Source organism: Halichoerus grypus, chromosome 5 (genome assembly GCF_964656455.1).
Source record: "Halichoerus grypus chromosome 5, mHalGry1.hap1.1, whole genome shotgun sequence".
Classification (NCBI taxonomy): Eukaryota; Metazoa; Chordata; class Mammalia; order Carnivora; family Phocidae; genus Halichoerus; species Halichoerus grypus.
The window spans coordinates 177,289,113-177,315,635 of NC_135716.1; the positions used below are offsets into that span (position 1 = coordinate 177,289,113).

At 40.0% G+C, this 26,523-nt stretch overlaps 1 protein-coding gene and 1 pseudogene across 2 annotated transcripts in view; one reads left to right on the forward strand and one right to left on the reverse strand.

The window, feature by feature from the left end:
• Positions 1-26,523, reverse strand: part of KAZN (kazrin, periplakin interacting protein) — a 1,038,326-nt gene that overhangs the window by 650,693 nt on the left and 361,110 nt on the right. The window lies entirely within an intron of this gene.
• Positions 6,224-7,739, forward strand: LOC118521947 (cell division cycle protein 20 homolog pseudogene; annotated as a pseudogene).

Sequence of the window (26,523 nt, forward strand, 5' to 3'; positions counted from 1 at the left end):
GAGGCTGAAGTTATGGGTATGGGGAGGAGACCTAATTAAGCCTTCAAACACGAAAAGGAGTTTGTTTCAGATAGAAGACCACTTTCTGTGGTTGAAATGCAGCTGGTTAGATAATGTCATGTCATCATTCATACTTTAGACAGCCTCTAACAAATTTGTTAGGATTGAGCACACAATGGATAATGTGAGCTTCGAAAATTAGGTCCTGAGTCTTCACAATCATATTTGGCTACAAAGCCCTTCCAGTGAATAAAATGTGGAATGTATTGTATTGAGGTCAACAAGCCCTTGATGGGTTGTGTTCTAATCCAAAGGGAGCCCCATGTGAGTTAGTTTCTCCAGGGATGCCCTTGAGTGAAGAGGTCCTTTCTCAGAATTCAGTGTCCACCTTATTCTAGGCCTGCAACTTCTGAGTCTTGAATTCTGGCACTAAGCATTCATTAATAGGAAATCTACTCTCTTTAATGAGTTGTAATCACTGAATTTGGACTATATGATTAATCATAGAAAAATATAGCTCCACCACCTGCCATTGGAAATTCCTGGCAAGATCTGAGTGAAACTCTCTGGAGATCAATGGTAATAGGAAATGAATGATGCTTTTATACTACACAATAATCATTTTCTGATCAAATAAATGCAAATGACTTTGACTGCACAGCTGGCTAGGGCTGTCTTAGTGAGCCAGGGACAAAATTATAAACACTAGGTTCTGTTACTGTCTTTTACATTCTTGGTAATAAAATCCAGGTTTAGGCTTAAAATTCTGTATGTCCCTCTGTAATTAAATACCCTCTGGCTACACTTTCAATAAGAGCTGCTCAACAATTAATAGTATCTTATAACCCAACATTCTCATTTGAATAAAAAGGAGACTGGGCAAGACCACTTCTTAGCACAGATAAAAATCTTGATTTTTTTTCCTTTGTTTGGCCATCCTCAATACAAAACATTCTGGCTGGTTTTGACTTTCAGATGGATTTTTAAAAAAAAGACAAACACTCAGCATTTCCTTTGATTGTTGGCCTACACCTCGATCAATAAGTCTTATTCACCTTGACAAACCAAATTTTGTAAGCTATGCTGTACACTTCAAAGAGCCTGAACGAGCATTTCAGAAGTGGAGAGGGTGCTTCATGGTGCATTCTTGCCATTCAAGGCTGCAGGAAATGCTACTGTATGTTCTTGTGACTTTGTTAATTCCAGAGAACATAATTTTAAAAACAGAATCTCCCTACAATAGCTTAAAAACAAAGCAAAACCACTAATAACTTTTTAATTTAAAAAACCAATATTTTAAATAACAAAATTTTAGAGCTGAACAAGACTTCAAATATCTAACCCATCAATTTGAAAAACACGGAAACTGAAGTCTATAGAGTGCTTCAATCCAAAGTTTAAAACACTGTGTTTAGATATAAGCATGACTTTGTAGTTTGAAGCTTTATAATTCAAAGCAGGTGGTATCAGAGGCTAATTGAAAGCCTGCTGACTGTTGGGGTTTTTCTAACTAAAAAGTCACTATACTTAAATGCAAATGACAAAGAACAGGTATAGGTAACTGCCAGGAAACATTTAGTTTTTCAGCATGGAACTGATTTTATGGTTGGAATTCCTCTTTATGTTTTGATTTGGTGGGATGGAGGATGCTGGAAGTCCCAGAGTTCAAATATTTGACGCTGGAATTGGGAAACATCCGGGTAAACGTTTGTGTGTAAGAACCTCCTGAGAGCCCAAGAGAATATAACTGCTCAGAAATTACGACTCAGACATTCCAAGATGGAATCCAGGAAGCTAGACCTTCTTGCCTCATCTCAGCTTGGAAAACACTGGTAGAGAGCTTCTATCTACCATAATCATGTGAATCTCCCCCTCTTCCTCATTCCACCAAAGGTGTGGTAAAGGTAAGACACGTAAAGGTAGGTTTCCAAAGAACAGTATTTGAGTTCGAATACTGACTGCACTTACTATCCCATAGCCTGAGTTTCCTTGACTTTAAGAGAGTGATAATAAGAAGAATAGTTGTAAAATGCTTAGCACCATAACAGACAAATAATAGACATTTAATAACTGATAGTTATTATTCTTTTATGATTTTAAAAATAATAGCAACAAGAAGAGCAACAATATTCTAACCAAACCTATACATAAGATTATAGTTGGAATAAATTATTAATGGGTCAGGGTTAGGGATAAAATCATCACATTTGATTCTGTTTAAAAAGGTGTTCTATAAAGAACTTCTGCTTCCAGTCGTAATGGGAAAACAGGCAGCAGATTTACCCTCCTGCCATCAATAAATGGAAAATTGGACACAGTGGATGAAACAACAGTCTTCAGACATTAGACAACAGACAGATCAGATCTGTGATCCCTGAGAGAAGGGAGACAAATAAGGCAAGCCTTATAATTACCCTGACATTCTGCCTGGAGGCATACTGCAAACTGTGGAGAAGAGACAGGGGTCCCAAGCAGAGGACTTGAGCTGAGGAGACAGAACTGTGAATTCAGAGAATCTGAGGGCTGAGTTCTGAAGAGGATGGGGCTTTGTAGGGAGAGAGCTCCAGAAATCTGCTCCAGAAATCTGCATTGGTGGGCGGGGGGTGGTTTCCCCTGGGGTCTTGGCTGAAAACAGAGATGTGCAGGTAGAGGATAAATCTCCTTGAGGCTAGCAAAGACCAACCTCTGAGCAGTGAGCTGAATAGTTCTGAGAGCTCACACAGGCTTGGGAATCATTCGATTCCAGCCAGAGTTATCACTGGTGACTCTAATCACTTGGGTCATTTGGTAGGGACCTTAGGAAGACCACATGAGCAGTAGTTTAGGAGTATAAAGATGATGCTAGACTCACTCTACCAAAGCTTAAAAATAAGCCTTGAAAGGATGAAACTGACTTGCAAGTAAGTGAACTGCCCCTCAGAACAGAGCCCAACACTCTCTAAAGGAAGACAACAGAATCTAACCCCCTAAATGTAAAATTTACAATGTCCAGTACTCAATAAAAAATTACCTGACAGGCCAAGAAGTGGGAAAACAAAACCAACAAACAAGAAAAAAATAAATACATGATCAAAGAAACAGGTCCAGAAGTGATAGAGGTGATGGAATTTGCAGAGGAGATTGAAAACATTATCTTAACTATTTTCAAGTTTTTGAAGGAAAACCTGAATATAATGAGAAGTTGACAATGTAAGGAGAACCAATGGAACTTCTAGAAATGAAAGTTACAATATCTGAAATTTAAAATTCATTGGATGGGATTAGCAGCAAGTTAAATACTAAAGAATAAAATGTTAGTGAAATAGAAGATGTCACTATAGAAACTGTCCAAAGAAAAAAAATAGCACAGAAAGAAAAATAACAGAATCTCACTGAATTGTAGGAAAGTATCTAGTGGTCTAACATGTATTATGGGAATTTGGAAAAGGGATGAGACAAATATTTGAAGAAATAGAGTAAAAAATTTTCCAAACTTGATGAAGACTATAAACCACAAATCCAAGAAACTTAATGAACCCCAAAGGTAACACACAAAAGAAAACCGTCCCAAGGGACAGCATAATCAAATTGCTGGAAAACACTAGCAAAGGGAATAATCTTAAAAGCAGAAGGGAAAGAAGACATTAAATTTAGAGGAACAAAGATAAAAATGACAAGAATCTTCTTGTCAAAAACTATGCAGTCCAGAAGAAAATGAGATCGCTTTTTCAAAGGGCTGAAAGAAACATAAACAGTCAATAAAGAATTCTAGAGCCAATACAATATCTTTCAAAAACAGAGGCAATATAAAGACTTTTTCAGACATACAAAAGTTGAGAGCATTTGTCATCGAAAGGCATGTACTATAGGAGAGATGAAACGAGGGTACCAATGAATAAAGAAGACTGTAAATAATAAATAGGTAAATTTTTTTCTAAAAGTCTCACTGTAAATTTCTCTAAAAATTAATTGCCTGTTTAAAGTGAAAATAATAGCAAGGTGTCACGTAGAAGTAAAATCTTTGATAACAGTAGCACAAAAAAAGGGAGAGGAAAAAAAAGTTATTTTGGTGTAAGTAAGGTTCATGAAGTTAAGCTGTGACCACTGACAGCTGTATCATACAGACCACAGAGTAAACCCTAAAAAATAAATTATAACTAATAAATCAATCATGGAGAAAAAGATGGAACTTAAAAATACTCAAATATTTTTCCTGCTATTTTCTTCTTTTTCTTTTTTTTTTTTTAACATATATTGTATTATTTGTTTCAGAGGTACAGGGAAGAATGAAGGGGGTTAAATCGGAGGGGGAGACGAACCATGAGAGACAATGGACTCTGAAAAACAAACTGAGGGTTCTAGAGGGGAGGGGGGTGGGAGGATGGGTTAGCCTGGTGATGGGTATTAAAGAGGGCACGTTCTGCATGGAGCACTGGGTGTTATACACAAACAATGAATCATGGAACACTACATCAAAAACTAATGATGTAATGTATGGTGATTAACATAACAATAAAAAATTTTTAAAAATACTCAAATAATCCAAGAGAAGGGAGGAAAAGGGGAACAAAGAACAGATAAGTCAAAAAGAAAACACACAGCAAAGTGGCAGACTGCTGCACACACATATAATAAACACACACATCAAAAGTGACTAAACGTTACAATTTAAAAGGTAGAGATTGCCAGACTGGATCAAGAAATAAAAATAAAAATATAAAAAGCAAGACCTGACCATATATTTTGTACAAGAAACCTACTTTAAATATAAAGATACAAATAGGTTGAAAGTCAAAGGCAGGAAAAACTTGGAGCACGTCAACAAGACTCAAGAAAGTTGCAGTAGCTATACTTTTTTTTTTAAAGATTTTATTTACTTATTTGTGTGTGTGAGAGAGAGAGAGCACAAGCCGGGGGAGCGGCAGGCAGAGTCAGAAGCAGGCTCTCCGCTGAGCAAAGAGCCCAAGGCGGGACTCGATTCCAGGACCCTGGGATTATGATCTGAGCCAAAGGCAGATGCTTAACTGACTGAGCCACCCAGGCGTCCCTGCAGTAGCTATGCTGACATCAGAAAAACAGACTTCTGTACAAGGACTATTAATAGGGATAAAGAGGAATATTATGAAATGATACAGGGCTCAATTCATCAAAATGCCGTAACAATCCTAAATAACAGAGCTTTAGAATGTATGAAACAAAACTGCCAGAACTGAGAGGGAAAGCCACATAGTACGGATATTGTTGGAAACTCCAACACTCTTCTTTCAATGATCAATAGGAGATGTGGACAGAAAATCAGTAAATATATAGAAAACGTGAATGACACTTAAAACCTATCTGACCTAAGTGACATTTATAGACTGCTCCAACAAAGAACAGCAGTGTATACATCCATTTCAAGTACACAGGTAATATTCACCAAGATAAATCATATGCTGAGCCCCCAAAGGGAGGCTTTCAGTAAACGTAAAAGATTTCAAATCATGCGGACTATGTTCTTTCAGCACAATAGAATTAAATTAGAAACCAAGAGCAGACAAATGGCTGAAAAATTCCCAGGAAACATACTTCTAAATAATCCATGGACCAAAAAAACCAAAAAAAAACAAAAAAAACCCCAAACCAAATCATACAGGAAATTAGAAAATATTTTGAACTAAATTAAAATTAAAGCACAACATATAAAATTTAGGGATTTATAACTATAAAGAGGGGAAAAAAGGCTCAAAATCAATGATCCGAGTGTTGCATTAAGAACCCAGATAAAGAAAAAATTAAATTCAAATGAGTAAAAATAAGAGCAGACATCACTGAAACAGAAAATGGATAAACATTAAGAAAAATCAATGAAGCAAAACAAAAGAAGTCAACAAAATTAGTAAACTTTTAACTAGATTAATCAAGAAACAAAGAGAAGGCGCAAATAACAAATATGAGGAATGCAAAGGGACATCACTGGATACTCCTTCACTAGAGATCCTACAGACATTAGAAAGACAATAAAAATTTGAACAACTTTTTTGCCAGTAAGTTAAAAATTTAACTGAAATAGCCAAATTTCTTGAAAGACACAAATAAGCAAAGCTGATACCAAAAAGTAGAAAACATAAACAATCCTGAATTTATTAAAGAAATTAAGTTCATATTAAAAACCTGACCAGAACGGTCTGGGATTGGACCTGCTGGGGGCTGAAGAACTCGGTGGGCACCCACTCCAAGGACTCCTCCCTCTGCAGACGCTGCCATGGTGCAGTTCGTGTTCCAGAGTGACCTGCACTCGCCACTGCAGCTGGACGCACCCATCCCCAGTGCACCCTCCGCACGCTGGCAGCGCAAAGCTAAGGAAGCTGCGGGCCCGCTCCCCGACCCATGCGGGCAGCCAACTGAGCCCACAGCGCCAGCAGGACCCCAGGCCGAACTCCCGGCAAATCCAGCTCCAAGGCTCAGACCACTCCCAGCAAACCTGGGGGTGACTGCTATATCCCCCATCGCAGTGCTTCCCAGATGGAAGTGGCCAGTTTCCTCCCGTGCAAGGAAAACCAGCCTGAAGCTAGCCAGACGCCCACCAAGAAGGAATATCAGAGAGCCTGGGCTTTGAACCTGAACGGTTTTGATGTGGAGGAAGCCAACATCCTTCGGCTCCGTGGAAAACCACAAAATGCCCCAGAGGGTTACCAGAACAGACTGAGAGTGCTTTACAGCCAGAAGGCCACACCTGGCTGCCACCAGAAGACCTGCCGTTACATTCCTTCCCCGCCAGACCGAATCCTGGACGCCCCTGCAATCCGGAATGACTACCCGAACCTTGTGGACTGGAGCTCTAGGGACTTCTGGCTGTGGCCTTGGACAACAGCATGTACTTGTGGAGTACCAGGTCTGGTGACATCGTGCAGCTGCTGCAAACGGAGCAGCCTGGGGACTAGATATCCTCTGTGGCCTGGATCAAAGAGGGCAGCTACCTGGCTGTGGGCACCAGGAGTGCAGAGGTGCAGCTGCGGGACGTGCAGCAGAAGCGGCTTCGAAACATGACCAGTAGTCATTCTGCCCGTGTGAGCTCCCTGTGTTGGAATAGCTAGATCTCGTCCAGTGGCTCATGTTCTGGCCACATCCACCACCATGATGTTCGGGTGGCAGAACACCATGTGGCCACACTGAGCGGCCACAGCCAGGAGGTGTGTGGGCTGCGCTGGGCCCCAGAAGAATGACATTTGGCCAGCAGTGGCAACGATAAGTTGGTCAATGTGTGGCCTAGTGTTCCTGGAGAGGGTGGCTGGGTTCCCCTGCAGACATTCACCCAGCATTAAGGGGCTGTCAAGGCTGTAGCTTGGTGTCCCTGGCAGTCCCATGTCCTGGCAACTGGAGGGGGCACCAGTGACCGACACATTCGAATCTGGAATGTCTGCTCTGGGGCCTGTCTGAGCGCTGTGGATGCTCAATCCCAGGTGTGCTCTATCCTCCGGTCTCCCCACTACAAGGAGCTCATCTCAGGCCATGGCTTTGCCCAGAACCAGTTGGTTATTTGGAAGTACCCAACCATGGCCAAGGTGGCTGAGCTTAAAGGTCACACTGCCAGGGTCCTAAGTCTGACCATGAGCCCAGATGGGGCCACCGTGGCCTCAGCAGCAGCAGATGAGACCCTGCAGCTATGGCGCTGCTTTGAGTTGGACCCTGCACGGCGGTGGGAGCGGGAGAAGGCCAGTGCAGCCAAGAGCAGCCTCATCCACCAAGGCATCCGTTAAGGACCAACTCATCACCTCAGCTGTTTTTGTTTTTTATTTTTCTAATAAAGTCATGTCTCCCTCTAAAAAAAAAAAAACCTGACCAGAAAAAAAATACCTTTATGCCGAGATGGCTTTGCTCATGAGTACTATCAGTCATTTAAGGAAGAAATTAACCAATTCTATTTAAACTCCTTCGGAAAATAAAGGGAACATTTCCCAACTCATTTTATAAGGTTGAAGTCACTTTGACATCAAAACTAGACAAAGATATTATATGAAAACTACAGGAATCCAGACTCAAAAAGTAACATAATTGCTGTAAGTAAAAGCAATATATGTAAGGAATATATATAAGTAGTAATATACCATGACCAAGTGAGATTTATCCCAGGAAAGCCAAGATGGTTTAAAATTTGAAAACCAATCAGTGTAATTCATCTTATTAACAGAATAAAAAAAACCATAAGGTCACCTCAACAGATGCTGAAAATGCATTTGACACTTTCAATATACTTCCATGATAAAAATTCTCAGCAAAGTAGGAATAGGAAAATTTCTCTAAAATGATAAAGGACATCTACAAAAAACCTACAGCCAAAATCCTATGTAAGAGTATAAACCTGAATGTTTTTCCCCTGGATCACAAATAAGAAAGGGATGTCCACTCTTGTCACTCATATTTGACATATGAGACTCTGGGCAATGCAGTTTGTCAAGAAAATGGAATAAAAAGCATATAAACTGGAAAAGAAGTAAAACTTTATTTTCAGATGACATGATCATCTGGGGAGAAAATTTAAAGGAATATTTTTAAAAAGCATCTATAAGTAGTAAATGAGTCTAACAAGAGCAGAATACAAGGTCAGTATACAAAATTAATTCTATTTTTATATGCTAATGAATAATTAGAAATTAAAATTTAGAAATATTTACAATAGCACAAAACATGAAATACTTAAGAATAAGTATATCTATATATCTGTAAATATATATCTGAATACTGAAAACTACAAAATATTGCCAGGAGAATTTAAGTAAGACCTTTTTAAAAAAATTTTTTTTAAGTAAGATCTTTAAAAAACCTTGAGAGATTTATCATGTTCATGGATTGAATGTGTAAATATTTTTAATGTGTCAATGCAATACCAATCAAAATCCTATCAGGATTTCCTATAGAAATCAATATGATTTTCTACAATTTATATAGAAATGCAAAGGATGTAGAATAGCAAAAAAGAACAAAAGGGGAGGACTTACACTACCAGATTTGAAGATTGATGACAAATCTACAGTAATCAAAACAATATGGTATTGACATAGGATAGAATATAGATCAATGGAAAAGAATTGAGACTTCAAAAGCAGATCCACATATGTACAGCCAATTGATTTTCAACAAGTATCCAAGGAATTAAAAGGGAAAGGATAGTCTTTTTAACACATGATGCTGGTTGGGTATAGATGGGTACAGACAAATGAGCTTTAACCCTTACTTTATATCATACACAAACATCAACTCAAAATGGCTTCTAGACCTACTCATAGAAGCTAAAACAAAACATCCAGGAAAAAAAAAAAAAAAACAGGAAAAAAAATCTCTGTGATCTTGGAGTAAGAAAAACTTCTCAATTAGGATACAAAAAGCATAATCTATAAGGAAAAAAAAAAAGAATAAGGATTTTACCTGTTTTTACTTTCTGAAAGACCATTAAGAACATGAAAAAGCTAGCCAAAGACTACAAGAGAATATTTGCTGTATATTTTTCTGACAGAGGACTTATATCCAGGATACATAAAGAACTCTTACAACTCAACAAGAGTGTGATTCAAAAAAACGTGGGTGAAAGTTTGAACAGACACTTCACCAAAGTCCAAAAAACACATGAAAAGATGTTCAATATTATTATGCCATCAAAGATACTCAAATGAAAAATTAGAATCAAAGAGATACTAATACATATCCACTCAGATGAATGAAATTTAAAGACTGATAATATAAAGTATAGTGATGAGGTGGAGCTCCTGGAAAGTTCATACATTGCTGGTGTAAAACAGCATAATTATTTTGCAGAGTTGGGCAGCTTCTATAAGTACCATTTTCAATTAGACCCAGCAATTCTACTTCTGGGTATATACCCAAGACAAATGAAAACATATGCCCACACAAAAACTTGTGCACGCATGTCCATAGTAGCCTTATTCATAAAAGCCAAAAACTGGAAATAATTCCAATATTCCTCACCCAATGAGTGGATAACCAAATTGTGGTATATGCTTACGATGGAACACTATTTGGTAATAAAAAGGAACACACTACTGATACATGCAGCAATAGGGATGAATCTCAAAAACATGCTAAGCAAAAGACTTGAGACAGAAGAGTACATACTGAAGGATTCCATTTATATAAAATTCTGGCAAAGGCAGATCTAGTCTGTAGGGTTAGAAAGTAGCTCAGTGTTTGGCTGGGGCTGGGATTGGGGGCTGGATATGGACTGTGAAGGGCGTGAGGGAACATTTTCAGGTTATGTAATTGTCTTATGTCTTGGCTGTGGTGTCTCTTACCTTGATTGTGGCTGTGGTGGTGGTTATACAAGTATATACATAGTCAGAACGTATCAAATTGTACACTCAAAGTGTGTATGTTTTACTGGGCTCAAGGGTTGTATGTATTGTATGAAATTCATGGTAACAGTAAAATGGATTTTTAAAATAGAATACTATAATACTATCTATTTCATCGATCTGTTATTTATGTATTTGCTTAACAAATGTCTAGCTGCTGGGCACTGTGCTAGGGCTTTAAGGGAATTGCAGTGAATGAGACAGACAAGGAATTTGCCCTCATGGACATTTCATGGTGGTTGTGAAGATGGATGGAGAAGGAAATGAGGGGCACCTGGGTGGCTCAGTCAGTTAAGCGTCTGACTCTTGATTTCGGCTCAGGTCATGATCTCAGGGTCCTGAGATCAAGCCCTGCATGAGGCTCTGTGCTCAGTGGGGAGTCTGCTGGAGATTCTCTCTCTCTCCCTCTGGCCCTCCCCCGACTCACACACACACTCTCTCTCAAATAATAAATAAATAAATCTAGATAAATAAATACATTGAAGGAAATGAATGTTACACAAATGAATGTCGCACCTGCACACGAATGCTCAAAGCAGCATTACCCATAGCAGCAAAAAAGTGGAATCAAGCCCACTGTCCATCCACTGATGGATGGATCAACAGAATTCAGTATATCCAGACAATGGAATTTATTTCACTGTAAAAAGGAATGAAGTTCGCATACGTGCTACAACATGGATGGATGCAGAAAACGCTATGCTGAGTGAACGAAGCCAGATACCAAAGGCTACGTATTGCAGGATTCTGCTTATCTAAAGTGCCCAGAATTGGCAAATCCATAGTTACAGAAAGTAGATTCGTGGTCTCTAGGGGCTTGTGGAAAAAGGGAGAATGGGGAATGGCTGCCTGTGGTTTCTTTCTGAGGTGATGAAAACGTTCCAGGATTAGAAAATGGTGCAATTGTACAACCTCGTGCATATATTAGAAATACTGATTTGTATACTTTAAAAGAGTGGATTTTATGATATGTGAATTACACCTTAATAAAAAATCCACTTTTAAACCAACTGAACGTAAGGATGATGGGGACATGTCACCTGTAAGAGTTAAGAGAGGAGCTGGGAAGAAGTCACTGTGTGGGATGGGCAGGGAAGCCTCCTGAAAGGAGCTTTCAGAAGGGGCCAGGCTTGTGCCAAAAAGGCCTGGAAACCTAAGAACTGATGAGAATCCCCTGGGACCAGGCCATGGGGTGCAGAGACTGCGATAATTCACGATGAAGTGAGCAAGGCCAGACCGTACACATCAGAGCAATGATTTTGGGGGACGCTTCTTTCCATTTGCTTCAATAAAAAAGTGATTTGGTAAAGAAGGTGTGGAAATTGTATGGTTCTAAATATGATCAGCTTCAAGTAGAAAGCGATCTTAGAAATTGTAGACAAGTCCAGCTGTAAGATGACAGTGGGTGTCACAAGCTCCTGAGAACTCACTTCTCTTTTCTCCAAGGAGTATAATGTCTTCCTGATACATACACAGGGCTGTACAAACTCAGAATAACCAAACCGAAAGTATTTATATGTATGATGTGGAAAGAAATCACCAATGGGAGTTAAATTGTTTTTATTCAAGGCTAAATTTTCAAATCTGTATCAAATATCACAGAGCAAATGGCTTTTTCTAGGATTAACTGCCCAGTTACCCACTTACCCATAATTTGCCACTGATTAGAAGTAGGCAATTATCATTGTAATTTGTCTTTATTGGCCTCATTTTACACTTGAAAAAGCCAAACCATCATTTTTTTTTCCAGCCCTATGATTCCCAACCCTTTTGGAATTCACATCTTATGTATTATTTATTTCATAATATCTCTCCATCCTGAGTGGTAGGTTTTATGTGTCTTTGGGATGGATTAAAATTAAACTAGATTTTTAAAAATTACTTAAATTTGTCAACATGCCTGAGTAAAGGGATGACATCACAAAGTATGTCATGATCTAGGCCAGAAGTTCTTCCAACAAGTTTAGGATTCCACAGATGGAACTTAAAATTAGGCCAAACTACCTAATTTTACACAAGGGGAAACCCTGGCCCAGAAAAGTGAAGTGACTTGCCCAAGGTGTCTTCTAGTGAATTTAGGGGACCAAGGGACAAGAACAGAAGAACGCTTTAAGGTAGTTCAATTTCTTTAAACGGCTTATAAAAAGTATAAGCACCACAAACGGGAAAAGCTGACCTTTTTTTTCCAGCTATGTTTTGGGGTAATTTGTTATGCAGAATACATACACAGAATTAGTTATATGGGGTGGATAAAATACACAGAATTAGTTATATGGGATGGATGAAAATCATAGCAAGATGAATAATGAAGTTCACTGGTTCCACTGATGAGAAGTTTAGGGAGTGATTAAGAAGGCAGGCTCCAAATGGTGCCTAGGTGGCTCAGTTTTTTCGAGCATCCAACTCTTGGTTTCGGCTCAGGGCATCATCTCAGGGTTATGAGATGGAGCCTGTGTGCTTGAGAGAGGAGAGTCTGCTTGAGATTCTCTCTCTGCCCTCCCCCACTCTCTCTCTCTAATAAGTAAATCTTTAAAAAAAAAAAAGGCAGGCCCCAAGAGAGAGGTCAGACACAAAAGAATATTTATGCATCGATTCCATTTATGTAAAGTTCAAAATCAGGCAAAACTAACCTATGGTGTTAGACCCCAAGAGAGAAATTTTCCTTGGGATGGTGGGACGTGGGCAGTATGAGGTGTAGGAAAATAGCTTCTGGGGTCCTGGTGATGATCTATTTCTTGATTACATCCATCAGTGATGGCAGTTCTGGTTACCAAATGTGCTTCCTCCGTGAAAATTCATCAAGCTGTACCACTGTGATTTATACACTTTTCTTTTTTGTGTGGTGTATTAGTTGTCTACTGCTACCCAACAGACCACCTCAAAACCTAGAGGCTCAAAATATTTACTATCTCACAGGTTCTGTAGTTCAGGAAGAGAGCATGGCATAACTGAGATCTCTGCTTCAGGGTCTCTGAAGCAAGATGTCAGCTAGGGCTGCGGTCTCATCTCAAGGCTCGCCTGGGGTGGCTCTGCTTCCAACTCACTTATGTGGTTGTGGGCAGGATTCAGTTCCTTGTGGGCTGCTGAGTTGAGGGCCTCAGCTGCATGCCGGCTGTCGGCCAGAGACCACCCTCAGTTGCTGACCACATGGGCTTCTCCAACATGGCAGCTTACTTCACCAAAGCATGTAAGCCAAGAGGGAGAAGAGTGCTACCAAGATGAAAGTCACAGGCATTTGTAACCTAATCACGAAGTGACATTGCATCACATGTCATGTTGTCTTTTTTCAGAGAAAGAGCACGAGCAATGGGGGAGGGGCAGAGGGAGGAGGAGAGAGAGAATTTGAGCAGACTCCCCAATGAGCGCAGAGCTGGACGCAGGGCCCCATCCCACGACCCGGAGAGTATGACCTGAGCCAAAATCAAGAGTCTGATGCTTAACCCGTGGAGCCACCCAGGTGCCCCCATGTGTCATATTCTATTCATTACAGGCAAGTCACTAGGACCAGCCCAAATTCAAAGGGTGGGGATTACACAAAGGGGTGAATACCAGGAGGGAGGAATCACAGATGGGAGTTTTTTGAAAAAGCTGTTCACTCTACACATTCTACTTCAATATAAGCTTATTTAAAAAATAATGAAGGCAAGCTGAGGCATCAGGCTGACTCGGGTGTGAATCCCACCTCTCCCATCAGCTGGAGGAGACTGCACAACTCATTAAAGTGCTGTATATCTGTTTCTCCATCTATGAAATGGGGTAATAGCTACCTATTTCCTAGAACTGCTGTAACTTAATTTAGGGAAAGCGGTAATGCCTGCAAAGCCCTGTTGTAGGCTCTGCCACAGGTTAAGTACTCAGCACTAAGAGTGGTTACGATTATTTAAAAGATATTCCGAAAGTAATTTTATTGCAAGGAGAAAAGAACAGGACCACAAGTAAGACATTTTGAGGAAACAGACTCTGAGATGTTAGGCAACTTGTCTGAGCCAGGATTTGAACCTGGATCCATGAACCCCAGAGTCATTTCTATTTTTTGCACCCAATGGTAGGCTCTGACTGGCTTTCCCCTCTTATTTCTGTCCCCTCTAGGTCTTTGTTCACACTGCTGTCAGACTAACTGTCCTAACATCTTTCTCCATCTGAAATTCTCCAGCTAAAGATACCCCAATTGACTTCACTATCAAGTGAGCATCCTCTTCTCAGCCTACAGGGAGGTCTGAACTTTGTTCTAATATCTGGGGACTTATTTTCCTGCAGTTCTCTATCATATATCCTCTGCTCCAAGCATCATGAGCTCATTATGAGCCAAAAACATGTCATGACCCATCTGATCCCCACTTCCATACATTGGCACTGCTTTTCCTCTTCTCTAAATGTTATTCCCTTAAGATTTCTCTCTTTACATCCATCCATCCATCCACCCACCCACCCATCTACCCATCCATCCAATATTTATCAATCCATTTCTGGGTATCTTGCACTGTGCTAAGCACAGGAACCACTACAAGAAAGAATCAGGCATGACCCCTGCTCTCTAGAATCAGTCATATCTCAATTAGAATACACTGTATGAAATGCTATAGGAGAGAACAATAAAAACCTGTTGACATCCTTCTTGTGGCCCAAGGCTCAGCTATAATTTCTGGTCTCCATGATGCCTTCCTGATTATTCTATTACACTGATGCTTCTTCTCTAAATTTCTACAGCTCCAGGAGCTCCACTGTCCATCTAATGGCTTCATGTAGAAAACTGCCTATAAGATGGTTATATGAGAAAGGGATTGTTAAAGCTTTATAGGGAACTTATTATGAGATACAAGCAGTATACAAATTGTCTTATTGAATAATCCCAACAACTCCATCAAGTAATTCTTATCATGCCATTGTATAGCTAAGGAAACTAAAGAGGTAGAGAGGTAAAGTGCAATGTCTCGAGGCAAAGAGGTGCTAGAGCCTGGACTCAAACCCAGGTCTATCTGACTGTGATGTCCTTGCCTGCTCTGAACTGCTCATTACACTCCTCTTGTCTTCCTGCAGCTCAATACGTGATGAGAACAGCATCCAACCTTTAATTTTTCACCATGGTTACAAAGGCCTTTCCCATCCACTAATTCAAATATTTACTGAGTGATAGAATGATCTACAGAAGCCCCAAATAGGTCATCTCATCAGTAGGATGAGAAGCCTGATGGATCTCTTATCAAGCTCATCACTGTGGGCTTCCTTTGGTGTCAGACTTCTCCAAATAGTTGGCCACACTGTCAGGGTTGGTGCCTTGTTGTGACAACTTCCCTCCAGCACAGCGTCCATGAGCCATCCTTTGGAAAGAGCTCAGACTGCCAAGCCTTTTACAACAAAACCCTCTTTTTCTTGGGAATTCTCAAATGTGGCAGTGAGCAGATGTGCTCACAGAGCCTCTGAATGCAAGCACAGACGGAACGCTCTGCATAGAAATTGTGAGTAAACTTCACAACTGGGGAACATAAAGATCTTTTATTTGCAGAAGTTGGGAGGTTGTAATTTGAATGTGTGAAATTGCCAATAGTCTGGTAAATACGACGGCCCACCAGCAGCCTTAAAAGGGAATTGAAACCGTTTTAAAAATCAGTGAGGTAGGCAATGCGTGGGTGTGTGTGTTTTCCATGGAACCAATAGAGAGATTTATGTTAGATGCAAAATACTCTTTAAGTCACTGAGTACAAGAATGGGTCAGTAGGAAGGTGGTGGACTTGTTCTAACCAGTGGAGGCCTGCTGGGACTTTAGTCTGTTCAAAATCCTGTGGTGGTTCCATATTGCCTGCAGAAAGAAATTCATTTTCTTCGGTCTGGCATTTTCCACTCCAGCTCCAACCACATCTACTATGCTTTTCCTTTTGGCACCTCATTCTCCAGAAAGATTCCAGTTACTCCTACCTCCCTGGACATGGGCTCCATTTTCTCACCTCATGTTTCTGCTCATGCCTTCCTGCCTATAATATCCTCCTTGTCAACAGTACATGTTCAAATCCTACCCTTCTTTCACAACTAGGATCTCCCTTGGCTCCTACCATTCCCTACCACCCCTCACTGCAATCCAACCCATCTTACTGGCAAGTTCTGGTGGCTCTACCTCCAAAATAACTTAACTGGGAACTGGTTTCTCTCCACGGTTCTCATCCTTGTCCAGCACCATCATCTCTCCGCCTGATGGATTACAGAGACTTCCTCTCTAATCTCCTTGCTTTGGACTTGGCCCACACAACAGCCAGACTTTTTTTTTTTTTTTTTAACGTAAATCAGTTAATCCACTCCTATGTTAATACCCTTCAGGGGATTCCTGTAATACTTAGCATCAAGCCCAAATGCCTTCACATGGCTTCCGAGGCCCCCGAAATCTGGCCCTGGCCACCACTTTGACTTCATCCCAAGACTCTCTCACCCTGGTCACTCTATTCCAGAACTGAGGTCCTGTGCAGTGTAACCTGAGAACTATCCCATATCTTATTCACCCTCAAGCTCGCAACGGTGTCCTGCACAGTGCCTTGTAACCGGTAGGGAGAAATCAATCTTTATTAGTTCAACAATACTTCTCCAACTTATAATTGGAGTTTTAGACAATCAGTGGTGTATCACAAAAATCTAGCCATCATTTCTTAAGGGCTCCTCTGTTGCATTTTGGGGAAACCCCATTTCTTTTTTCACAATGCTAGTTGTTTTTCTTTCACATAGCTGCCATGTGGAAAAATAAATACATAAATCAGGCAAACCTACAGGTGGCATTGTTCTGGGAAAAATGTAGAGACTTAATTAGCAGCGAGACTCCACACATTTTGACTGGGCCAAAAAAATCAGGCTGCCAATTTCTCATTAATTCTTGTTAACTGCCTTGCATTCAAGCCCTTCAAGGACAGCATGTATTTGATGAAATGGCCTCCAAATCGCCTAACAATTTGCTCGTCTTTAGAACTGCTCCCCTGGAGAGCATCTAATAAAACAGGAATCCATACATATCAGGACAATACCAAAGAAATGGGTACAGTTGACCTTCACACTTACTGCTAATCTTAGCTAATGCTTAGTGAGTGCTGATGAGGCCCCACGTTCTACTGTGCACATACTAGTTGATTTAATCATAAGAAAATCTTAAGAGTAAGCACTCCATTAGCTCCATTTTGTAGGCAAGGAAACTGAGATGCAGAGTAGTTGGGTATCTTGCCCAAAGTCACACAGCCAGTACTTGACAGATCCAGGATTTAAGACCAGTTAGTCCAACTCCAGAGCCTTTATTTTCAACAACTACTCTAAAAAATTTTGCACCTTTTAATTTTATTTTTTTTAATTTTTTAAAAAATCATCTTTTCTTTTTATTATGTTATGTTAGTTACCATACAGTACACCATTAGTTTTTGATGTAGTGTTCCATGATTCATTGTTTGCATATAACACCCAGTGCTCCATGCAATACATGCCCTCCTTAATACCCATCACCGGGCTAACCCATCCCCTCACACCCTCCCCTCTAAAACCCTCAGTTTGTTTCTCAGAGTTCATAGTCTCTCATGGTTCATCTCCCCCTCTAATTTCCTCCCCTTCATTTTTCCCTTCCTTCTCCATCTTTTTTTTTTTTTTTTTTGCATCATCTCTCACTTCTTTGGAATGATGCTAGTGTTTTTGATAGCTGTTTGATAACTCTAGATATCTTGAAGTCTTCTTAAGATGGCGCATTTATTTTTATTTTGTGCAGAATGATTTTATTTCCCAATATTTGATTTTACTTGGTGTCATTCTTGGTGTTAATATTCTTTGTATGTTTCAAAATTTTAGGTTTTAGATCCACCTTGAGTTGATGCTACTTTTCTTTTTCTTTCTCTGACTCTTCTCTATTTTTTTTATTTTATTATGTTATGTTAGTCACCATACAATACATCATTAGTTTTTGATGTAGTGATCCATGATTCATTGTTTTCATATAACACCCAGTGCTCCATGCAGTACGTGCCCTCCTTAATACCCACCACCGGGCTAACCCATCCCCCTACTCCCCTCCCCTCTAAAACCCTCAGTTTGTTTCTCGGAGTCCATAGTCTCTCATGGTTCATCTCCCCCTCTGATTTCCCCCCTTTCATTTTTCCCTTCCTTCTCCTAATGTCCTCCATGCTATTCCTTATGTTCCACAAATAAGTGAAGCCACATGATAATTGGCTTTCTCTGCTTGAATTATTTTACTTAGCATAATCTCCTCCAGTCCCATCCATGTTGATGTAAAAGTTGGGTATTCATTCTTTCTGATGGCTGTGTGATATTTCATTGTATATATGGACCACATCTTCTTTATCCATTCATCTGTTGAAGGGCATCTCAGCTCTTTCCACAGTTTGGCTATTGCAAACATTGCTGCTATGAACATTGGGGTGCATATGGCCCTTCTTTTCACTACATCTGTGTCTTTGGGGTAAATACCCAGTAGTGCAATTGCTGGGTCATAGGGTAGCTCTATTTTCAATTTTTTTGAGGAACCTCCACACTGTTTTTCAAAGTGGCTGTACCAACTTGCATTCCCACCAACAGTGTAAGAGGGTTCCCCTTTCTCCACAACCTTTCCAACATTTGTTGTTTCTTGCCTTGTCAATTTTTGCCATTCTAACTGCTATAAGGTGGTATCTCAATGTGGTTTTGATTTGAATTTCCCTGATGGCTAATGATGATGAACACTTTTTCATGTGTCTGTTAGCCATTTGTATGTCTTCTTTGGAGAAGTGTCTGTTCATGTCTTTTTTTTGACTTGATTTTTTGTTTTTTGGGTGTTGAGATTGAGAAGTTCTTTATAGATCTTGGAAATCAGCGCTTCGTCTGTAGTGTCATTTGCAAATATCTTATCCCATTCTGTGGGTTGCCTCCTTGTTTTGTTGACTGTTTCCTTTGCTGTGCAGAAGCTTTTTATCTTTTTTTTTATTATGTTATGTTAATCACCATACATTACATCATTAGTTTTAGATGTAGTGTTCCATGATTCATTGTTTGCATATAACACCCAGTGCTCCATTCAGTACGTGCCCTCTTTAACACCCATCACCAGGCTAACCCATCCCCCCACCCCCCTCCCGTCTAGAACCCTCAGTTTGTTTCTCAGAGTCCATAGTCCCTCATGGTTCATCTCCCCCTCTGATTCCCCACCCCCTTCATTTTTCCCTTCCTGCTATCTTCTTCTTCTTCTTTTTTTTTAACATATAATGTATTATTTGTTTCAGAGGTACAGGTCTGTGATTCAACAGTCTTACACAATTCACAGCATTCACCATTGCACACACCTTCTCCAATGTCTATCACCCAGCCACCCCAACCCTCCCACCCCCCACCACTCCAGCAACCCTCAGTTTGTTTCCTGAGATTAAGAATTCCTCATATCAGTGAGATCATATGATACATGTCTTTCTCTGAGAAGCTTTTTATCTTGATGAAGTCCTAAAAGTTCATTTTTGCTTTGGTTTCACTAGCGTTTGGAGATGTATCTTAAAAGAAGTTGCTGTGGCTGATGTCAAAGAGGTTACTGCCTATGTTCTCCTCTAGGATTTTGATGGATTCCTGTCTCACATTGACGTCTTTCATCCATTTAGAGTTCATTTTTGTGTATGGTGTAAGTGAATGGTCAAGTTTCATTCTTCTGTATATAGCTGTCCAATTTTCCCAGCACCATTTATTGAAGACTGTCTTTTTTCCATCAGATATTTTTTCCTGCTTTGTAGAAGATTAGTTGACCATAGAGTTGAGGGTCTATATCTGAGCTCTCTATCCTGTTCCATTGATCTATGTGTCTGTTTTTGTGCCAGTACCATGCTGTCTTGGTGATCACAGCTTTGTAATATAGCTTGAAATTGGGCAACGTGATGCCCCCAGCTTTGTTTTTCTTTTTCAACATTTCCTTGGCGATTCGGGGTCTTTTCTGATTCCATACAAATTTTAGGATTGTTTGTTCCAGCACTTTGAAAAATGTCGTTGGAATTTTGATCAGGATGGCGTTGAAGGTATAGATTGCTCTGGGCAGCATAGACATTTTAACAATGTTTATTCTTCTGATCCATGAGCAAGGAATGTTTTTCCATCTTTTTGTGTCTTCTTCAATTTCTTTCATGAGTGTTCCATAGTTCCTAGAGTATAGATCCTTTACCTCTTTGGTTAGGTTTATTCCGAGGTGTCTTATGGTTTTTGGTGCTATTGTAAATGGAATTGTTTCTCTAATTTCTCTTTCTACAATTGCATTGTTAGTGTATAAGAAAGCAACTGATTTTTGTGCATTGATTTTGTATCCTGCCACATTACTGAATTGCTGTATGAGTTCTAGTAATTTGGGAGTGCAGTCTTTTGGATTTTCCACATAAAGTATCATGTTATCTGTGAAGAGAGAGAGTTTGACTTCTTCTTTGCCAATTTGAATACCTCTTGTTTCTTTTTGTTGTTCTTTTGTTGTCTTTATTTCTTTTAGTTGGTAGGACTTCTAGTACTATGTTGAACAATAGTGGTGAGAGTGGGCATCCTTGATGTGTTCCTGATCTTAAGGGAAAGGCTCTCATCTTTTCCCATTGAGGATGATATTCACTGTGGGTTTTTCATAGATGGATTTTATGAACTTGAGGAATGTTTCTTCTATCCCTATACTCTGAAGAGTTTTAATCAGGAAAGGATGCTGTATTTTGTCAAATGCTTTTTCTGCATCAACTGAGAGGACCATGTGGTTCTTCTCTCTCCTCTTATTAATGTGTTCTATCATATTGATTGATTTGCGAATGTTGAACCACACTTGCATCCTGGGGATAAATCCCACTTGGTCGTGGTGGATGATCCTTTTAATGTATTGTTGGATCCTATTAGCTAGGATTTTGTTGAGAATTTTGGAATCCGTATTCATCAGGGATATCGGTCTGAAATTCTCCTTTTTGATGGGGTCTTTGCGTGGTTTGGGAATTAAGGTAATGCTGGCCTCATAGAATGAGTCTGGAAGTTTTCCTTCTGTTTCTATTTTTTGAAACAGCTTCAGGAGAATAGGTATTATTTCTTCTTTGAATGTTTGGTAGAATTCCGCAGGGAATTTGTCAGTCCCTGGACTCTTGTTTTTTGAGAGGTTTTTGATCACTGCTTCAATCTCTTTACTGGTTGTTGGCCTATTCAGGTTGTCAATTTCTTCCTGTTTCAGTCTTGGCAGTTTATAGGTTTCCAGGAAGGCGTCCATTTCTGCCAGGTTGCTTAATTTATTGGCATATAGTTGTTGATAATAATTTCTAATAATTGTTTCTATTTCCTTGGTGTTAGCCATGATCTCTCCCCTTTCATTCATAATTTTATTAATTCGTGTCCTTTCTCTTTTCTTTTGGATAAGTCTGGCCAGTGCTTTATCAATCTTATTAATTCCTTCAAAGAACCAGCTTCTAGTTTCATTGATCTGATCTACTGTGTTTCTGGTTTCTAATTCATTGATCTCTGCTCTAATCTTAATTATTTCTCTTCTAATGCGTGGCTTAGGCATTGTTTGTTGCTTTTTCTCTAGTTGTTTAAGGTGTAAAGTTAGTTGGTGAATTAGGGATTTTTGAGTGAGGCTTGGATGGCTGTGTGTTTCCCCCTTAGGACCGCCTTTGCAGTATCCCATAGGTTTTGGACCGATGTGTTTTCATTCTCATTGGTTTCCATGAATTGTTTAAGTTCTTTTTTAATTTCTTGGTTGACCCAAACATTATTGAGCAGAGTGGTCTTTAGCTTCCCAGTGTTTGAATTTCTTTCAAATTTTTTCTTATGATTGAGTTCCAGTTTTAAAGCATTATGGTCTGAGAATATGCAGGGAATAATCTCAGTCTTTTGGTATCAGTTGAGACCTGATTTTTGACCCAGTATGTAGTCTATTCTGGAGAAAATTCTGTGTGCACTCGAGAAGATGAGTATTCTGTTGTTTTAGGGTGGAATGTTCTGTATATATCTATGAGGTCCATCTGGTCCAGTGTGTCATTCAAAGCTCTTATTCCTTTGTTGATTTTCTGCTTAGATGATCTGTCTGTTGCCGAGAGTGGAGTATTGAGGTCTCCTACAATTAATGTATTGTTATCAATATGACTCTTTATTTCGGTTAGCAGTTGGCTTATGTAGATGGCTGCTCCCATGTTGGGGGCGTAGATATTTACAATTGTTAGATATTCTTGTTGGATAGATCCTTTAAAAATGATATAGTGTCCTTCTGTGCCTCTAACTACAGTCTTTAGCTTAAAATCTAATTTGTCTGATGTAAGAATTGCTACCCCTAATTTTGATTTATTTTGAAAATTACAGAACACTTAAGAATTGTACAGGAAACTCTTATATGCCTTTTACCCAGATCCACCTACTGTTTATATTTTGTCTCACTTGCTATATTATTCTTCCCATACATTTTACATACTTATTATGTTTTCCTGACTATTGAGTTGATTGGAGATATTGTGCCTGTATAACCTTAAATACTGTGGTGTGCATTTCCTAGGAATATTCTCCCATCTAATCACAGGCTGTTATCAAAATCAGAAAATTTAACATTGATACAACTTAACATTGATACTATTTTCTAATTCATAGTCCATATTCAAATCCCATCAATCATCTCAGAGATCCTGGATACAGCTATTTTTGCCTTGGTTTGGGTACAACCCAAGATCACCATTGTGTTTAGCTGCTTCTAGTCTGGAACCTTTAGTGTCCTTTAATCTGGAATAGCTCCTTAGCGCTTCTTTGCTTCCTGACCTTGAGACTTCAAAATTTTTTAGCACATTCCAGTGTTTTCTCATGATTAGATTCAAGTTACGCATCTTTGGCAGGAAGACCAGAGTGATGTTATGTCCTTCACAGCACATCCTACCAGGAGACACAAGATATCCTCTTGTCCCCATATCGATGATGTTGGCTTTTATTACTTGGTTAAGGTCAGATCTGCCAGTTTTCTCCAACGTAAAAGTTACTATTTCTCCCATGTAATAAATAATTTGGGGAGATACTCTGGGACTTTGTATATATCCTCTTTCCCATAAAACTTTCACCCACTACTTTAGCATCCCTTGGTAGCTAGCCACTATACGTTACTGCTTCTTTGTACATAGGGTTTGTTTTCCAACTCAAGGGTGGAAACCACTGCTCAGCTGGAGGCTCTGTCGTGGGCATCTGAGGACAGGCAGTGTCCCATTGTGAAGCCATAGCACAGTCTTTTAAGGTAAACAGGCTCGAGTTCAAGTTCTGACACTAGAGTAGCTAATGGTCTTGGGGGGAAGCTCCTTATTCTCTTCGAATCTCAGCTTCCTCATCTGTGAAGGAGGATAATGATAGTGGATCGTAGCAAGTGGTAGATATATGGAATAACATAGAGTGCCTGGGCCACAGAGGTGTCAGCAATAGCTGTGTGATTATCATTGAAGGGAGAAGCAGCCCAAAATGTCAGGGCTGGGTAGACTTTATAATTAACCAAAATGTTTGTGCTATTGAGTATTTAGCATGGCAGTGGGAGAATATAGAAATGGGGGTCCCATATGAGTGACTACGTCATGGCCAAGGCAGTTTGGAGTGTTTTGTCAGACAGGTACAGAGAGTGGCAGGCGTGGGAGAGAAGCAATTTATTTCAGTGGGAGGACCAGACAGGACTTTACAGAGAAGGCAGTAACATACGAATTTGGGACTGCTTGGGGTCAACATCTCTTTATTAAATCCCCCTGTGTACTCTGCTTTCTGCTCAGTGCTTTAAGGTTCCGCTCCACGTAAATGAGATGAGCAGATTCTGAGAACAAATTAATTGGAACAAGTGGCCAAATTGGGCAGTTTTCAATAGCAGAGTTTTGGATCCAAACAGGCTAAAATCAGGAAGGTGTGAAGGGGAGACCAAAGTCCATTCCACCCCAAGTTCACCTCCTTCCTATTGAATCATGCCTTTCAATCCTTTCTAGGTGGCCTGTCAGAGAGGCTGGGAGCCTCTGGCAAATTGGCTGTGAGCGGTGAGAACCACAAAGCAAGGACCAGTTGGGTTTGAGTTCAGGTGTGATCCACAGGCTTTCAGAGCCAGCCCTCAACACACGGGCCTTCACCAGGGCCCCCTTTAAAAGGCCGCACTCAGGGAGCAGTCGCAGAGATGGAGAAATATGGGTATTTAATTTTCCCACAAAGCACCCTTGCCCAAGTTGCACTAATGTTCTCCAGCTAAATACTTCTCAAAACGATCCACCAAAAAAAAAAAAAAAAGCAGCTACACATTCCATTAACGATGTCTAGTTTCGTCCCACCCAGGGCCACAACAGTCAGCCAAGCAATTTAATCTCTCGAAACAAAAATTGTTATGTTTCCTCCCCTGATGGGGAGAAGGTGCAATGAACGGACAGGCAAGATGAGTGTATTTTCCAGAGGGAGGGAGAGGTCTCATATTTTCTGAACTCTCACAGGGCTTCCAAAAGCAACAAGAGCTTCTCCACTCCATTCCATTAACACTAGAACTGCTGAACCCACAGTGCTTCTGCTGGATTTTTCTTACAGCAGAGCAAAGATATATGAGCCATAATTTTAGAAGCAAAAGGGAATGCTTTGCCTCTCACTGTAGATTGTGAGCCCTCTAAAGACAGAGCTGAGGCCAATTCATCTTTGGAACTCTTGTTCCTAGCAGAGACCTTGCCACCCAAATGTTCAGTGAAAGGTTCATGAATTTAAAAAAAATTGAAGACTCCACTTCTGTCCCTTAGATCATTCTCCATCAGACAGCTATATGCCCTACAGGATCTGGGGTAATCTTGATTTCAGATCTTTGCCTCCGCTGTCTTCAGAATTAATATCATTTTGATATACAATGCAGCCCGCTGTCAGGTTCAGCAATCAGGCCCATGTGATCTTGAACGCAGCATTATGCTTGCTGATTTTCAACCTTTTCTGGGGTCAGAGACCCCTTTGAAAATCTGATGAGAGTTAGAGACTCTTCCATCACTAAAACTCAAGTTTGCATAGACATTCATGGTTTTGCAGTCAATTTTAGGGAGCTGTCAGACCCTCGAAAATATCCCTAAATGCCAAGAAATAAATTGCTTCTATAATGTTACGATCATGGCTTGTATTTAGTTTCCCAAACCACAGCAGCAGATTCTGCTCCCATCATGGATTTTACTGGCTTGTACATTATGGTAGAGAATGTTGTGGTCTTTTCCTCAGCTGGCTGTTTTCTAGCGAGGAAGTGCTCAATTCAATCCAACTTGTAAAACCTTAGCTGACACAGGCCAATGAAAATACAGTGGACTTATACCCTTTCTAAAATGCAGGGGTGTGTGACTCTATAGAGAAAAAAGAAGAGCCAAGTTGTGTGTATGGTTAATTTTTAAAATGCAAATCTTTTTTTGCAAAGGCTCATGGATCTATCTTCTTATTTAAAAAGAATGAGCTTGGGCTGCTGAGCCATTGTGCTTCTTAAAGGCTTCCAAAAAGTATGTTCTGATGAAAGACAATGCAGTCCTCGGACTTCATCAACTTCCACAGTTGACATCTTTGTTATGAGTTCCAGGAGCAGCTACTAGGCCAACTGTTCGAGAATGAAGGGAAAATGCAAGAGCACATTACGTCATGCATTAAGACTGTGGTGTGGTAATGCCACATGCACTTGAAAAGAGATTTTGACTGGTTTTATGAAACTCAGATATACCCTTGGGAATATATTTGAAGTCCACTGGTTTCAGAAGCCCACCAGATCATTGCAAATGTCCTGAAATGAGTTCCTTGTCTGGTTCCTTATGGATGACTCCCAAAAGAAAAAAATAGCAATGTTTGACATGAGGCTGGGGAATGAACCAAACTTTCTCAGAGAATGTGATCTTCACAACCTTCCAAAATTCCAGATGCTCACTGAAGCTTATCAAAGATATCCAGGCCTCGTGAGATGGAAATCAGGGGTGAGAAGCACACAGATGTGTACCATCTCATGCACATTTTGGCCTGAGCTCCAATCAATCCTTTTCTCAAGGTCCTGACCACATCCTCAGGGAAACATGAAGATTAATATCCTTCCCTTGAAGTCCTGAACGTCAAAGAAAGTGTCCTGTTGAGCAGCTGGATGAAAGTCAAACATTGGTAGATGAAACTCTTTGAGCATTTTGCAAACTACTGTGACCCGTGTGTTTTTTTACACCATCTCATTGCACCCGTGAGTTTTTTGCACCAGCTCACTGCATCTTTGAATGTAATCCAAATTCTT